The sequence below is a fragment of the Zingiber officinale genome, chromosome 3A (assembly GCF_018446385.1).
Source record: "Zingiber officinale cultivar Zhangliang chromosome 3A, Zo_v1.1, whole genome shotgun sequence".
Classification (NCBI taxonomy): domain Eukaryota; kingdom Viridiplantae; phylum Streptophyta; class Magnoliopsida; order Zingiberales; family Zingiberaceae; genus Zingiber; species Zingiber officinale.
In genome coordinates, this window is record NC_055990.1 from 74845706 (window position 1) to 74864406 (window position 18701).

The 18701-nt window shown below is 35.7% G+C and overlaps 1 long non-coding RNA gene across 1 annotated transcript; it reads left to right on the forward strand.

Moving 5' to 3' along the window:
- Positions 1-17683: 17683 nt before the first annotated feature.
- LOC122053841 lies at positions 17684-18261 on the forward strand. Its single transcript, XR_006132394.1, has 3 exons — positions 17684-17736; positions 17809-17901; positions 18153-18261. It is a non-coding gene; the product is annotated as an uncharacterized LOC122053841 (long non-coding RNA).
- The last annotated feature ends 440 nt before the right edge of the window (positions 18262-18701 follow it).

Consider the following 18701-nt stretch of genomic DNA (forward strand, 5'->3'; position numbering starts at 1 on the left):
GATGGCAGGGATCACCCAAACGAGTAGATCCGGAGTAGAAGACCCGTACCAAAACCGAGCTGAACCGGAGCTGAGAGCCCGGACCAAAAAGTCAACAATGTTGACTTTAATTGTCCGGGCGCCCGCATGCATTCTGGGCGCCCGGACCATCCAGGTGCCCGGAGTTTGGTTTTTGACTAGATCAAGGTTTGACTCGATATGAACGTTGGGGATAAAATTTTATCCCCCCAGGGCACCCGGAACCCTTCCGGGCGCTCCAACTAAGGCTATAAATATAGCCTTGGTCTAAAAGTTTTTCAATCAGTTCAGAAATTGTAACAACGCTTGTGCGCTTCCACTGTTTAGATTAGCTTCTTTCTTTCTGTGCCTACATTGCTGTAAAAGAGGCTTCTCCGCCTGAAGGAGATAGTAGTACGATCATTTTCCTTGGATTAACAACCTCCCCAGTTGTAACCAAGTAAATCTCGTGTGCCTTTTACTTTTCTGATTTTGTTTATTGCTTTTCTATTTTATATGAAAGTGTTAGTTTGAAAAGTCGGGAAGGGTTGTGTTTTATTTTTACATGGCTATTCAACCCCCCCTCCTTTTCTAGCCGGCCATAATGGTCCTACAAGTGGTATCAGAGACGAGGCGCTTCAGGAGGACTAACCGTTGAACGAAGCAACGAGATGGTCGGACCAAGCATCCACCCGCCAAAATATGAAGGGGACTTCGCCACCTAGAAAAAATTAATGCAGGTATTTTTTACAATAGATTTCGAATTAGTTTTAATAATGGAATCTGGCTTTGTAGCTCCAGAAGGTAAGGAAAAATGTCAATGGACAAAAAGGAGCAAGCTGAATACGTGGCAAACGATAAAGCAGAATACCATCTGCTAAGTGTTCTTCCACCTCAAGAAGTCAATAGGATCGGGCACTACGACTCAGCAAAGGATCTTTGGGAGAAGTTCCTCGAGCTGCACGAAGGGACGTCCGAAGCCAAGCTCGCCAGAAGAGATATGCTTCGCAATCAGCTCACCAGCCTGCGACTTGGGGAAGACGAGACAGTCACGCATCTGCACTCGAGACTAAAAGAAATTATTACCGGACTTTCGAATCTCGGAGAAAAGGTAAGTAACCGAGATTTGCTAAGGTACGCTTTAAAATCCTTTCCTAGAAATACTAAATGGGCATCATTAGTAGATGCATTTTACATTTCTAAAGATTTAGAAAAGATTTCATTAAAAGAATTCTTTTCAACATTTGAAGTGCATGAGTCAAGATGTGCAGGAATGAAGGAGCCCAAGAACAACGTCTCCCTCAAAGCTTCGAGAGACGAACCAGAGTCGGAATCCTCTCTCGATGACGAGGAAATGGTAATGATGGTAAGAAGATTCAAGAAACTTTGTAATTCCAGATCTACTAACCATTCGCAGGGAAAGAAGAAAAGGACAACTACCCCAAGCTGAAGAACAAGGACAAGGAGAAGGGTAAGAAGCCTATCCAAAAGCGAAAGGCCCTAAAGGCGACGTGGGACGATACGTCGTCCGAATCGGAAGTCGAAGCATTCTCCAGACTCGCACTGAAGGCGAGTTATCAAGACGATGACTGCGAGTCAAGCTCTTCCGAAATGAGCATCGAGAGCATCGATGAAGGGGGAGCCACGTCGGAAGCAGACAGCAGTTCAGGGGGAGAAACAGACAACGAGTTCGACAAGGTAAGTCAGATACGTTCTTTTCCTCCTGACAAACTTTTTAAGTTTGTTAAGTTATTAACTAAACACTTCTATAAATTAGAAAAGGAAATCAAAAATTTAAAAATAATTTTAGCTAAATCCTGTCCTTTAGAAGAATTAGATAAATCAAAATTGGAAAATGAAAAATTACAATTAGAAAATCAAAATTTGAAAATTCAAATAGATAACTTGAAAAACTATGCATGTTCACCTAAAACCAATTTTAGAAGATTTAATAATTTAAATTGGTACTTTAAATATCACCAGGGATAAATTAGGAATTTCTCTAGAAAATATGTCCCTAAGAAATTTTTAATCAATCCAGTAGGCTGGAACCTTTATTGGGTTCCTAAATCTTGCTTAATCTAAATTTTAAAATTAAAATTAGCGCTTTCCAGTGAGAAAATTAAACAATGAATTTCTCTATGAGGTTTTGTCTAAGGAAGTGGTTGTTGCTCTAATAATCAAGAAGGCCTAGTGCCTTGCCATGACCTAGAAGCCAAAATATTGAAATAAATGTTTAATTAACTTTCTGTCAAAGTATTAAAATTAGAATTAATTAATGCTTTCAAAGTTTTTCAAATATTTGTTTTCAAAATATTTTTATACTTAGAAAAATACTTTTATGTGAAATTGACTTAGAAATTTAATTACTTAGAAAAATGTTCAAAGATTTAAGTTAGATTTTTTTTAAATATATATATATATATATATATATATATTTTACTTAGAATTTTTTTTACAAATACGTCTAAGTTAGAATTCTTTCTTATAATTCCACTTAGAAAATTTTACTTAAAATTTTTCAGAGACTGCTTATGTAAAAATTATTGCATGTTTTTAAGGATCTCAAAATTTTCTAAGTCTTTAACCTTAGATTTTTTTTTCTTGAAACCCCATTTTTTTGTGATCAAAGGGGGAGAAGGATTAGTATAAGTCTAGTGGGAGGTAGACCAAAAATTTAACTTGTTTTATTTTTGCACTTAAATTGTAAATTTAGTTAAGTTTATTTCATGTCTAGTTTTACCCTAGCTTAACTTGGGTTGCTCACACCAAAAAGGAGGAGATTGTTGGAACCCCAAGGTTGTTTTGGTGTGATCAAGAAGTTAAGTTAGGTCCTGTGTGTTTCTAACCTTGTGTCTAAGTGTGCAAGAGCTTAGGAGCACAGGTACTCGAGCGGAAGATGCAGCTAACGAGAAGGACATCACGTGGTGTGTCCGAGGGACGAGGTGCTGCCGAAGAGTACATCGGCGGACGAGAAGGAAGCGTGCGGTGGTTCCGAGGGACGAAAGCCGGAGCGGAAGATTGCTCGGGGAGCAAGAGACGTAGCTAGCGAGAAGGACGACACGCGGTGCATCCGAGGGACGAAGACTGCGGATGAGTATGCCGGCGGACGAGAAGGAAACACGCGGTAATTCCGAGGGACGAGAAGCCGAAGGGAAGCCCGCTCGAGAAGACCGGAAGTTGGGTTCAGGTGAGTCCTATTCCGGATGGCAGAGATCACCCAAAAGAGCATATCTGGAGTAGAAGACCTAGACCAAAGATGAGCTGAACCGGAGCCGAGAGCCCGGACCATCCGGGCGCTCGGAACCATTTCGGGCGCCCGGAGTCTGGTTTTTGACCAGATCGAGGTTTGACTCGATCTGAATGTTGGGGATAATGTTTTATCCCCACCAGGGCGCCCAGAACTCTTCCAGGCGCCCCGACCAAGGCTATAAATATAGCCTTGGTCCAGAAGCTTTTCAATCAGTTCAGAAATTGTAACAACGCTTGTGCGCTTCCACTGTTTAGATTAACTTCTTTCTTTCTGTGCCTACATTGCTGTAAAAGAGGATTCTCTGCCTGAAGGAGATAGTAGTGCGATCATTTTCCTTGGATTAACAACCTCCCCGGTTGTAACCAAGTAAATCTCGTGTGCCTTTTACTTTTCTGATTTTGTTTATTTCTTTTCTATTTTATATGCAAGTGTTAGTTTGAAAAGTTGGGAAGGGTTGTGTTTTATTTTTACAGGGCTATTCAACCCCCCCCCCCTTTTCTAGCCGACCATAACGGTCTTACACTCGCATCATGATTTTGGCTGCAAAAGAAAAAAAGCAAATAATTTAGACTCAAGAGAAAGGAGCCAAGACATTTCATACCTAAGCCGCTCGGGAGCCTCGTGCAAACACTACAAAAAAATTGGACATTAGAACCGCAATATTAGCAGGGGTTGATAAAGCGCTTGTAAAAGCAGACCCAATAGAATCGGTCAAGTTTAACCGCTCTTAAAACCGCTTCAATTGAGTTTTTTTGAAGCGGTTGATAAACCGTTGCTATTTGACACATATAGAATCGGTTATTAGAACCGTTCCTATAAGTTTCTTTTAGGAGCGGTTCGAAACCGCTTCTAAAGGTTACTTACGACCGCTTCTAAAGGGTACCTACGAGATTAATAAAAAAACATGCTCGCATCTCATATTATTTTCACAATTCCATCAAACCTTTCTATTTCGGCGACCCTCTTTGTTCCAGCGACCTTCTCTTTTCTATCGACCATCTATGTTCCAGCGATCCTCTCTATTCTAGCGACACATCACATTAATTGCACCCTATTATCATCCTTCGACATCAACATCATAAATCGTCTTTGATTTTTGTTTCTCGAGGTAATTTCTTGGTTTAGTTTCCGTATGCTGACAATGTTTTTATATGTTAATGGTGATAAAAATTATAATCGATTATGTTTTTATTTGTGTTGGCCGGTAGATTTGTAAATTTTTCCAATGAATCTCTTAATTTAATTTGTCTTTTTCTGCAAGTTATCCGTATTATCTTTCAATTTTATTATTGTAGTTTGCTTACAGCGTGTCTATGATGCTAAGCTTCATTTTTATATTTAGGAATTGTATATATATGTTTATTGAGCTCTTTGAAATTTTATCTACGAAGTTTCTTTAATTTTGATAAATCTTGCTTCAATGTTTTAACTTTTATAAATTATTGAACAGCATCAAATTATGCAGAAGCAATGGATGGCTGCGCCACGTGGCAGTCTTGAGTATCGGGTGGGAATCCTATATTTTTTACGTTATGCATTTGGTGATGCGGCTCCAGATGTCACGAGACCATGTCCTTGTTGCAAATGGATAAATTCATTGAGTCATGATCGTGAGACAGTACACGAACATCTGATGATAAATGGTATCTTACAAGATTATCGCATTTGGAATTTTCATGGAGAAAAACTAATTGTACAAGATCATGATAACAAAGAACTTCATTATTCAGTGCAACAAGTTTCTGAAGTAACTAGCCATGAACCGATGGTACAAGAAATGTTGCATGATGCATTTGGAATTCATGAAGGATCTACAAGTAATGAAAATTACATTGGAGCATCAACAAGTCATACACCGATGGAGTCTAATGTTAAAGATTTCTATCGACTAATTGAGGAAGGGAAACAACAGCTATATACCGGATGCACAGAGTTTTCTAAACTGTCATTCCTTGTTGAGTTATTTCAACTGAAAGTGAATGGAAAATGGAGTGATAAGTCATTTACAGCATTGTTGGACTTCCTTCGTCGAGTACTTCCATCTGAAGCTCAAGTGCCTAAGTCGTTTTATGAAGCAAAGAAATTAATTTCTAGTTTAGGACTTCATTATGAAAAAATACATGCTTGTCCAAATGATTGCATGATTTATTGGGGAGAAAATGAGAATGAACAGGCTTGCAAAGTGTGTAACCTTCCCAGATGGAAAAATTTGCAGAAATCATCAAGGAGATCGTATAAAGGTGGAAAAAAATGTCTTGAGGTTAAAATTCCAGCCAAAGTCTTTTGGTATTTTCCATTGAAACCAAGATTGCAACGGTTATTCATGTCATCTAAGATGTCTGAAAATATGCAGTGGCATTTCAAAAAACGTGTTTCAGATGGAAATCTAAGGCATCCAACTGATTCTCGAGCATGGAAGGAATTTGATGAACGTCATTATGAATTTGCGTCTGATCCTAGAAACGTACGCTTGGGACTCGCCGCTGATGGGTTTAATCTATTTAAAAATCAAAGCACTTCACATAGTACTTGGCCTATTATCCTGATGCCTTATAATTTGCCGCCTTGGGAATGCATGAAGCCTTATTCTATTATTTTATCCACCCATATTCCTGGTCCAAAAGCACTTGGCAATGATATTGATGTATATTTGCGCCCCCTATTGACTGAATTGAAAGATTTATGGGAAAATGGAATTGCCACATTTGATGCTTGTGATAAAAAAATGTTTCAACTGCGGGCTGCATTACTTTGGACAGTTAGTGATTTTCCTGGTTTGGGTTGTTTGTCTGGATGGAATACATATGCCAAGAATGCATGCCCAACTTGTGCTGATAATACAGATGCAGTGTACCTAAAACATGGCAAAAAGTGGTCATTCAGAGGGCATCGTCATTTTCTACCACCAGATTCAGAAATGCGAACAATGCCAAGTTATGGCAAACCAGAGCTACGTGAGTTAGATTTGGCACCATTGTTGGGATCTGATGTTCTACGAATGACCTTAAACAAGAATGTGATTTTTGGTAAGAGTAATGCATCAAAACCAAATGTGAGAATAAAAACAGGATCAATTGAACAAATGTGGAGAAAACAAAGCATATTTTTTAGCCTTCCATACTGGGAATTTAATTTGATCCGACATAATTTGGACCCTATGCATATTGAAAAAAATGTTTGCGACAACATTGTTGGAACACTTTTAGATGATGCCAACAAGAGCAAAGATAATTACGTAGCACGTAGAGATTTAAAGAATTTGGGTATTATGAAACAATTATGGCCTCGGGCACAATCAGATGGTAGAGAGTATTTGCCACCTGCATGTTACTCTATGTCTAAAGATGAAAAAAAGATATTTTATTCTGTATTAAAAGATATTCGTGTTCCTGATGGTATATCATCTGATATCTCAAAGTGTGTGGATGTTGGACGTTGTAGGATTATGGGCTTGAAAAGCCATGATTGTCATATTATGATGGAACAATTCCTTCCAATTGCTCTTCGTCGCGTGTTGTCAAAAAAGGTAACTGCTCCACTTATTATTTTGTGTGAATATTTTAGAACAGTGTGTGCAAAGACCCTACAAGAAGAAGAATTACAGAAGGCTGAAGAAGGAGTTATTTTGGTTTTATGTCAATTAGAGAGAATATTTCCACCATCTTTTTTCACAATAATGGTTCATTTGGTGGTACATTTAGCGTATGAAGCAAGAATTGCTGGGCCTGTACATTATCGATGGATGTACCCAATAGAAAGATATCTAGGGAAACTTAAAAATTTTGTTAGAAATAAAGCACGACCAGAGGCCAACATTGCAAAGGCATATTTAGCAGATGAATGCGTTGTGTTCTGTTCTCGTTATGTAGATGGTAACAGCTCATTAAACAATCCTAGAACACGACATAAAGAGACACCAAATGATGAGTTTCCCACACTACCGATGTTTCCACATATAGGGCGACCAACAAAAGGGCTTCAAGTAGTTACCTTGGATGACAAAACTCTGACTCAAGCTCATAGATATATTCTCTCTAATTGTGCAGTGTTGCAACCATATCGTGAGTAAGTATTACTATTTTTTATTTTTTTTTGCATAATGTTTTATTATTTTATGATCAATCATTTTTTCTAATTATATATTAATGTTGATATTGAACAGTGAAATAAAAAATGAACTGAAGAGAAGACATAGATATGGCCAACACCCAAGTAATTCTCAGTTGGATGACATGGTTAGAATGCAATTTCCAGAATGGTTTGCAAGACGAGTAAGTAATATATGTGATTTATTTGATATTATAAATTTTTAATAAATATACTTGTTAATTTTTTTACTGTAAAAAATTATATGTGTACCTTACAGGTTGATCGAGTAAATGAACGAATCGATGACTTAGATCTTAGGGTGCTTTCGCGTGGTCCAAATCCAGTAGCATTTAGTTATCATGGGTTCAACATAAATGGGTTTGCATTTCGCACTTTGGAATCTGAAAAAAACAAAAAGGTGCAGAATAGCGGAGTTATGGTGCAGGCGATGCATGATAATGATGATCATGAGTCAATCTATTATGGTCGACTAACTGATATCATCTCACTTGATTATGGTGGTCGTGGACGAATTGTTCTTTTTCAATGCGATTGGGTTAACATTGCTACAAGTTTCAAAATTGATCCATTTGGATTTTCAATGCTAAATTTTTCACACTTGATACATACAGGAGAACGTGAGGAACATGAACCTTTTATTTTGGCTACGCAAGCTCAAATGGTTTATTATGTTCGTGATCCAAAGGAGGAGGATTGGTATTGTGCCATTCGTCACACACCAAGAGATACATACAACATGGGCAATGAAGATGATATGGATATGATGCATTTTATTCATAATAATTTTTCTAATATGGAATCGATTTTAGGTGATGTAAATAGAGTAGATGTTGAATTAATTAGAACTGATGTAGAGGGCTCAATAGTTGATGTTCTTCCAGTTGTGAACAATGAAACAGATGATGAAAGCTTTAGTTGATTTTTGTATTGTCGTTCATTATGATGAAACTATCTTTAGAATTCTAAAGCTCTATCAACAGGAATTGTTACGTAAAAAACGAACAAGCTATAATCACCAAGAATTGTTACTTATCAGCAGCAACTAGACATTATTGTCCTGTTATTTCAGTGCTAAATGAGATTATTTGCTGAGCTCCACTCTCCATGAACTAAGCTATAATCACCTGGAAATCAAAATTCTGAAATTGAAGTGAAGGTATTCTGCTGGGTTTTATTTCAATAGTGACATTTTAGGAAGATGAATGCAGGAATTGGAACTTGAATTCTGATTTCTGAATGTGGTTTTTGAGAAATTGCAATTCAGGAATTGAGAAGCATGTTTACAAAATGTTGCTACTGTTGAGTTACCTTGTGCCAATTTGGAGGAATGTGTGCAAAAACTAAACTATGCAATTAATGAATTCCAAACATTATATGAAGCTCAATTCTAAATTCTGAATTATGATTTCTTTCACACCGTCTCTTGGAATCAGTAGCTTCAGCAACATAAAAATGCAGAATTTGAATTCCTTAGTTCAGCTTTTACAGTTTCAGAAAATGACAATGAGGATTTGACTACTACTTAGATTTTTTTTCTCAATCAGAAATATACTCTTCCTCCTTTTGCATTGCAGAATCAGCTTTGAGTTTCAGAAAATGACACTTAAAGGAATTTAAGTTTGGATCATGTAGTGTTGAGTTTAAGATCAGAAATTAGAATGTAGGATTCAAAGTGCAGTTTTGTTTCTGGAACTCAAGCTTGATTTCTGATCTTCAGTTTCAAAATTGATAATTCAAGGAAATATCAGTTTAAGTCATGAAGGGTTTCAACAACATCCTTGATCACATAATTCAGTAACAGATTCTATGATTCTTTTTCCTTCACTTTTTTTAACAGAACACCAGATGATAATAAGGAAATAAGGATTTCAGATAAGTTTACATCTACTAATTAAAAATCTGCAAACAGAATTCGTAGCGCAATCCAGCAGCTAGTTCTTGTGGATACATTCATTGACCATATCATTGACCAATTCATTTCTTCAAACAGAGTGCAGATTCAGACTCAAGCCTGAAAAATTCCTGCATATCTGAACTTAAGAAACAAATTCAGCAACAGAACATAATCTGACTCAAGCCTAAAAAATTCCTGCATATCTGCATTTGGCACATAATCTGATTCCTGTTGACAAATATTTGATTTTTGAAACTGCATTCCTTTTCTAAAACTGCATTTGGCACATAATTTTGCTAATAAATCCCACTAAACTTTTTTCATCCAACTAACTGCATTAAGACCCATTAGAAGAGATTAGTACATTCCCACTAATTCTGCACATGTAGGGACTTGATTCACGAAGGTTTCTAATGGCAGTTCAAGATACTATGAGTTTACAGCTAGCCAAGCTAGGAGTTAATATAACAAGAACTCTAATGAAGTGCTGATGAAGCCATGATTCAGTTTCAGAACATAGCACATTGTCTAATTAGTGACTTTATTAGATAATGCATTTCAGAAATTAGTGGGATGCCTTCCTAACAATTGGCATTTGGCAACGTGCAGTAGTGAGGTTATGTGCCAAATCTAAATTCTGAATCTGGTTTCTAATTTCTGAAATGAAACCAGATTTGTGATGTTTTAAAGTACTTTAATATTTTTACATTAGGTTTCTGATTTCTCAAATATTATGAAATACATCCCCATAGCATTTGCATATGCTCATTTGTTCATCTGCAATTGCATAGAGTTTTTTGATCTGCATTTGGTGAAACACGTTAGCCATAAAGAAGCAATTTTCTTTATACTTAATTTAATGTAAGAGTTTTTTTTATAATTTTTTATAAAATCCAAGTGTTTTTGATCAGCAACAACTAAAATTCAAAATCCAAGTGATTCTGAATCTGGTTTTTATAATTTTCTTTATAATTTCAGATTTTTTTTCCTTTTTGAAAAATTCAGAACTCTGCAAAATCCAGCTATTAAAGTTATAGATTTTGGACTGAACTATAATCTGTGCAGTTGGCTCACTTGCAGTTTGTTTAACAGTTGCCTTTGTGTGCCAATTTGGAGGAATGTGTGCAAGAACTAAACTATGCAATTAATGAATTCCAAACATTATATGAAGCTCAATTCTAAATTCTGATTTCTTTCACACCGTCTCCTGAAATAAGTAGCTTCAGCAACAGAAAATGCAGAAATTACATCCACTGAAATTGCATGCTTTAAACCATGAAAATCTCAACATCTCTACACAACACCAATTAGTTTACAGCATTTTGATACTGTTAAGATCAGATAGTTTTAATCTGATTTCTGAAATCAAGAGCAAACCAAACCTAATAGTAAGCAGATTGGCATATAATCCTGCTAACGCATCCCACTGAAACTACATAATCCTGCTAATCCTGCTAATGCATCGTGGCATAATCATTAATTTTCTGCCATGATGAGATCCACAAATCAGCACTTGAAGATGCTGCAATGAGCATTTTCTGCCATGCTGCATCGTGGCATAATCATTAATTTTCTGCAATGAACACTTTTTCATTGTCGGTTTTCATTCAAATGCAAATGTTGAAGCTGTTGAAGATGCTTTTGCTAAAAGAAAAATCTGGGAGTCAGAAGTTGCAAAATCTGAAATCTTGGAGCTTAGAAAACATCATTATCATGGGTGTATGCCTACTTAGGATCCTCAGGTCTGATTTTTAGATACTATTTCTTGAATTACTATATCATTGACCAAAGAAACCTAAGTGGTGAAAATATAATATTAAAGGCAGAGTATGTAGTCACGTGACAATGTGGATGGATAAAGCACTGAGTGTGTGTTGCATTATGCATTTCAACAGATATTACTTGATCTGGGCCAATTACAAGTTTGATAGAGGATCAATGTAGAAACCATTCAACTTTGATAAAATATACTTATCTCACTTTTTATGCATGAAATTACCCTTGACTTAGCTGTAGGGTGACATAGGTATCTCACCCAGACTACACTGTGCGTTGTTATCCCTATATCTAGTGATCATCAGAACAACTACTCATTTAGGGGTATTTTGGTAAAAAAAAAATTGGTTAACTCCGGAATCAAGGAAAATCTTACTTTTTTCAAGGTTTTCCAAATCCGAGTTGCATGTCCCTTTCGTTGATGTGTCGGACATGGATCATTACTTGGGACTTACGTGTAACGACCACCCTTCTTACTACTACTACTCTCTAAGAATGACCGTTACTTATCTACTAACTCTACTTAACCAGTATAATTAAAATCCTCGAAGAAACCCTACCGAAAAATTTCGGCAGAGTCTCCCCTGTACCGGTGACCATAATCATTGATACATAACATAATATTCACAGTCACAGGCGACTGGAACATTTATCAAACAACCACGCAGTTTATAAGACACAACAACTAAAGAAAATAAACTATTCTAGCAATAACAAATGAATAAAACTAAACTAACAATGTGGAATGAAAATACAATCTAAAAAGACATAAACCATAAGGTACAACTCAACTATTTCTATCCACTAAACATGAAAACTCAAAACTTCCCAGGTCTCTCCATAGTCCTGGCATCACACACCATCCGCGCCACCTTGTCGCTTTCCTTGCTAAATCTTTTCTTTTCCTTTATCTGCAGTAAGAGGAAGTGTAGTCTATAAGCAAAATTTGCTTAGTAAGCGCTATCTAACTCACAAAAACACGAATGTGCATGTATACGAAAAGAACTAAAAACTATATGCTCTAAGAGGAAATAAAGCATAAACAAAACTGCTCATGTCAAACTGATAGTAAAGAAAGCTAAGGAATCTACTTATGTAATTCTAATAGCTAATCATGCTGCTCATCTAATAGGTAAACATGAAAACTACTCATCTACTAGATAAACATGGTAGAATAAGGAACCAAACTTACTGAATTCTAAACACCTTCTGAATCTTATTTCACTTGTTTAAAGACTTATTCTTTAAATACTTTATACTTATGTAAAACTTGCTTTACTTGTTCAAAACTTATACTTATAATACTTCAAAATAATAATCAACTTCTTCTTGGGCCCGGCAACTGTACTTACTATGCGCGCATCCCTAACTAGACCCGAGATAGCTGGTCCCGAATCTAGTAGGATTTGCTAGGTTATCTAAACCTAGGGACCGACTATGGGAGCCCAGCCCAAGGACTACTGAGAGTCCTGCATACTAGGTTATCTAAACCTAGGGACCAACTATGGGAGCCCAGCCCAAGGACTACTGAGAGTCCTGCATACTAGGTTATCTAAACCTAGGGACCGACTATGGGAGCCCAGCCCAAGGACTACTGAAAGTCCAGTACAGTGCCACTGATAAAAGTAAAATACTTGTTATCTTTTAATACTTCTATATAATGCCTCGGCATTTTAATAAGCACCTTGTGTGCCAAAATCCCTAAAGTCTTGACTTTGGGATCTACTTAAGGCCTTGGCCTTTTTCTTTCTTTTCTTTATCTGTCTTATACTTGTTAATACTTCTAAAAGAATTTAATAGAACTCTTATTTTTCCACTAGAATACATGGCTGTTCATACTTGTTAAAAATAGCCAATGAAAACTAGAAAATCTGCATATCATATAAGCTTAAACTACATCTAAAACTTGTTGGAATTAAAATCTTAAATCTTGCTACAACAGAGATAAAAGAAAGAGAGCAAAGAATGCATGCTACCCAATAATCTCTAGCTATTCCACTGCTGTATAATGAAATCCAAAGCAAAGAAAACAAAATACACTAGCTGTACGGAAAATCCAAAGCATGGAAAACAAATCTGACTTCTTCAAGTATGCTACAACAAAATTAAATAAAGGAAACCACATCTGAATTCCTTAAGCTTGCTACGTCATAATTAGAACAAGGAAAGCAAATCTGAGATTTACACTTGAACATACTAAGAGTGAATACTTAAACGAATGATTTTGCATATTATAACTAACGAAAATCTGCATGCTACATAACAAAAATCTGCTCTACTACCCATTGAAAAATCTACACTACTACAAACTAATTTCTGCTATATGATTTAAACTTTAGCTTAAGCACAACTAACCATGCATAGTTCTTCTCTTAAATCCTTCACGTGATCTATTCGGACTCACTAACAGTGCATGCGCAATTTGACCATCCTAAGGAGACAATGGAAGGAAAAAGAGATTTCCTTAAATAGTCCAAATTCTAACTCTCACAATTCTTCTCAAGTTGATGTCAAATGAATGGTAGCACAGGGCCGTTGACACCCAAAAATCCTAGCAACACTTCACTAATCCAACTCCAGAACAAATACAAAGCCATCAAAACTTAAGCTAGCACACATCAAAAGCTTCAACTACAGATCATAGAATCAAATCCGGGTTTGCTACAAGCTCCAAGAGGGGTTGTTCTAAGCTTCGACTAGGCTGTTCCTATCTCATACATAGCACAAAACCAACCAAATTAAGCTTGCTGAAGACTTAAAACAAAACAAACAAAAAACCCTTTCCTAACTATTCTGCAAGAATTCACGGCAGAAAGCTTAAGCAACAACTTTACCACATATCTTGAAATCAAGAAGGAACAAAATCCAAACGAAATGTAACTAGGTCATCTACAGATTCTGGATTGTTTCCAGCAAAGCATAAACTCGACACAAAACAAGATCATGCACTAACACACGAAAATCCAGGAAACACCACAAGATGAAATCTCGGAACTATCCTACTGCAGGTGAGTAGCGACTTACCTTCGTTTCCTTGACTCACAGTCGAAGGAGGAACCTTCTAGTGCTTCTAGGGTTCGGGCAACTTGAGATTTCTGACCTCTCTTGTGCTCACCGACCCTCCTCGACGAAAGGATCACGACGGTGAAGAACCACCCCGAGTTAGCCACCCGCCGGAATCGTGCCCTAGCTGCGGCTTGTTTCTCCCCGAGCTGCCTTTGTCGCGCGAGAGAGGAAGGGATCGGGAGGGAAAAGGATTAGGTTTAGGTCACGGGAAAATTAAGCCTTAAGTTCTCCTCTTTTATAATCTCCATATTCTGTTAACTTGTTAAATAAATTTTCTTACCTTTTCCAAACAAAATCGACGGCTGGATCACTTGGTGGGCTGCGTTCTTCTTAAAGCCCAACTCGTGGGTTCGAATCCCAGCTGCAACCCTTTTATTTCCTATTATTTTACTTTTCTTAACTACTACTTAAATATATATCGCTCCATATATATTTAACAAAACTTGCTTAGCTCGGTTGGTTGGTTGACTTTGGTTAGAGTCTAGTTTGGTCCGAGATCTTGGGTTCAAAACCCGACCTTAACACTTTTTATTTTATTATTTTTTTTAAACTTCTTGCGTTTGGTAAAAATAACAAACGAATTCCAAAAAATTGCATAAAAATACTCTATAAATTCCTAAAAATATCTAGAATTTTTCTAAAGTATTTCTAAATATTTTAAAGCACTTTTAGAACTCCTAATGAGGAAAATTGGGTCGTTACATTACGGATTACTTTTGGTTCTCTTATAAAATGTCACTTAGTTTACATTAAATTTTTTTTTTACAATATAAGCAGGGCATAAGGTTAAATCTTACATGTCTTCTTAATTTGGATTGTCATTAGTTATTGAAAATGTATTGCATTGTATCAAATCTAACCTAGTTACAATTCATATTAAAATCATAGGAAATAAGTTTGGATTATTTTGTTAGTTACATGCGATAGCGTCCTTCTATTTTTTTTATTGTTATTATTATTCTTTTTGTTTAATTTTATTAAAAATGATAAATATAATTTTTATTTTTCATGATAATTCATATTTTTATCAATTTATTTGTTATTACACATTATTAGTGTTATTATTACATTTTTATTTAAAAAGAAAAAAATAAGTGCCAAGAAGATTGTATTGCCGTACCGCATCAAATTTTAACCTAAAATTGATTAACCATTTTAATTGTTATTATTTTTTTTAATTTTATTTAAAATATTAATTAAATAATATATTAATTTTAATATAATAAAAATAAGACTTTATACTAATTTTCCTCACTCAAACAACACCCAAAATTGATAATTACAATTTTTTATTTTTTATGATAATTCATATTTTTATCAATTTATTTGTTATTAGACATTATTAGTGTTATTATTACATTTTTATTTAAAAAGAAAAGAATAGTGTCAAGGAAATTGTGTTACCGTACCACATCAAATTTTAACCTAAAATAGATTAATCAGTTAAATTGTCATTATTTTTATTTAATTATATTTAAAATATTAATTTTAATAAAATAAAAATAAAACTTTATATTAATTTCCCTCACTCAAATACCACCCAAAATTACCCAAAATTTCACGTTCCCGCTATATCTCCCTCCCTCTTCTCACTCCCGCTATTTTCCTAAATTCCTACCTCCCGATTCTGCCAGTGTCCGTGTATCTCCCTCCCTCTTCTCACGCTCGCTGCTCTGTATCTCCCTCCCCTCTTCTTACTCCCGCTATTTCCTACCACGCGATTCTGCCAAAGTGTTCATCGCCGCTGCTGTGCCCGCTCCTGTGCCCGCTGCTATGTTCTGTTTCGTCGATCGGATTCATCCCATCACTGACGACGAGCCTCTGATCTCCGCCTCCTCCTTCCAATTACACAGCAAGGGGAACCTCCGTCTCCTCCTAGGTACGTAGCTAGCATAACCTCCTCTTGACACTATTTGACCTAGCTATCGTCGCCGACCTATTTCTGATTCCTATCTGCTATTAAGGCTTTTAGGTCTTGCTTAATGTGTCTTACAAGAGCCTGTGATTTCCTGATGCATATAAGTAAACCTATTGTTACTTGTGTCTTCCTAATTCCTATCTGCTGTGTCCTGTGTTCATCGCTGCTGCTGTGTCCGCTGCTGTGTCCTTTCTCTCTAATTTTTTTCTTGATAAAGAGTTTGTCAATTTTGATGTATTAATTTCAATCATGTTATACTAGATTGTGAGTTATGTTAATTACAAGTTTATTATAATAACAAAGTCTTATTGGCTCATCCCACTTGAACTTCAAGTATTCACTGATGATATTTAACCAAACCTGCAGTTATCAATTTCCAATCGTGGGTTAGTTATATATTGCCATTCATTTTAAGATTTTATTATAATCTCACTACACAAATTAGGATTACTAATGATCAGTTAGCAAGTGCAAGACAAATGTTTACTCTGGTATACAAAGTGCAAAGAAAATGTTTTGACCACAACTTACATAGAAACTTGGCAGCTAAACATTGTGTTCTAATAACATTCATAACTTTTAAATGAAGATTCAAGAGAATTCTGGTTTTGGTGGCATTTGCAAGACACTAATTTTGAGCCAACTTTTTTACTTGCCTATTACAATTCCAATTATCAATTTTGTATGCTTCTTCTTTTGAGCACCTGCAGGAGGCCTTCCAGCACCTGCAAGAGACAATCAGAAATTTTTTTTTGAGAACATCAGAAACAATAAGGCCGATTGAGAAGAATGCTAACATTATTCTTTTGTAATTCAATGAAAGGCTCTATATAGTCAATCTTATTGGCCACCAACCATGCATTATACCTCCCTATTGATCCATTTGTAATCTATTTGACTATATTGATGATGGATGTTCACTTATATTTCTATATTGTGTTATGTAGGTAACTTTCAAAAATGGAAAACAAAAGAATGCGAAAGCTAATCCAAAATAGCCAAAGACGATCTAGGAGAGAAGAATCAAGTAACAGAGGAGTTGATGATGGAAATGAATCACAATATACAACATCCCATTCACCATTGGAGATACAAACTGAGGAGGTTAATGAACAAGGTGAAAAATATTTTTGGATATGAACAGTAAATTATTTTTGCAACACTAAGTGCAAATTACTTTTTTCAGTTGAAAATGAGGTCATGTCTTCATCCCAAAGTCAGCAAAGAAAACGTGGCAAGACTATCATGAGAGATATTCATGCATTACATCCTGATCATGTGCTCGTTGTTGAATTCAATGAAAGGGGACAACCTTACGGTGATTTACAACCGACGCTTGCAAATTTTATTGGGACTATTGCACGGAATGGACTTGTGTTGCCCCTACATTTTTTAGATTGGAGAAAAATGCCGGCAAATCGCCTGAATGATGCATGGAAACTTGTTACCGTAAGTTTACAAGAGTTTAGCTTCAATTTTAAATTAAAAGCATGAACATATTTCATTTTATGTTTATAGGCACGTTTCTATATTCCCAATCACCATAGAAGAGTTATAATGCAAATGATGGGGGCCGCATGGAGACGGTGGAGGACTGAAGTGAAAGCTACATCTTATGATTCAAATACTTCACTAGAAGAGCTTGTTGCAATACAAGCCATTCCTCATGGATTGACACCTCAAACTTGGGAAGTTTTATGTAACTATTGGAAGTCTACTGAGGTACTACTAGTATGAATTATTTTGGACATAAGTTTATAAATGTTATAATTTCATTATAAATTTTTGTGCCAGAAAACTTCAAAAATCAATAGAGAAAATGCAAACAAAAAGAAAGGGACTCATGCACAGGGACGCACTAATATTCCGTCATTGGAATATAAATTTGTAAGAATCAAATTTTTTCTTTTCTTCTTTATAATTAGTTTCTCAATGTTCATTTATTGTTTTACAATTTAATGCTCTTATCGTTGAAGTTTCAAGGTTTTATGAGATTCTAAACATTGATTACAAGCAATGTAATTTATATTAGATAGTTTTTGATGAAATGTGTAAATTAGTAATATAAGTTGTTGCACATATAGAATAATTTATTCTATTAATATTTTGTGTTAAATGTGGATTTCTTATCTTGTTAGTCTCAAGAGAATGGTAGAAAACCAAGTCGTATTGAAATACAACAATTAAGTCGGAGAAGTAGAAAGAAAGGAGGTGCCGCTATTGACGATGAGGCAATACGAATTGAGGTAATAAAATTTTACTTTTTAAGTTAACTTTTATATATTTTTTATTTATAGTAACAAATTATTTTCTTGTTAGAATTTACTTAAAGAGGCTGTAGATCGTCTCCTCCAAGATAAACCTGAAGGAACACAACCATTGGAAGTCCATGAGGAGGCATTTCGGTAACAATTTACTTATAATTTCATTTTATTTTTGTAAAAGTTGTTACATATGATTCGACTTTAATTATATTCTTTATATAGTGAGGTTTTTGGACCTGAGCATTCTGGTCGGGTACGATGTTTAGGAGCTGGTGCGCTACCTAGCCAAGTTTTCCCAGAGCAATGTAAACGTAGCTCAATGTATTGGCAAGATTATCACTCAAATTCAGATTTGACGGACAAATTTAACGAAATGAGAGAGAAAATTAAAGATATGGAGTTGCGAGAAGCACAACGACAAAC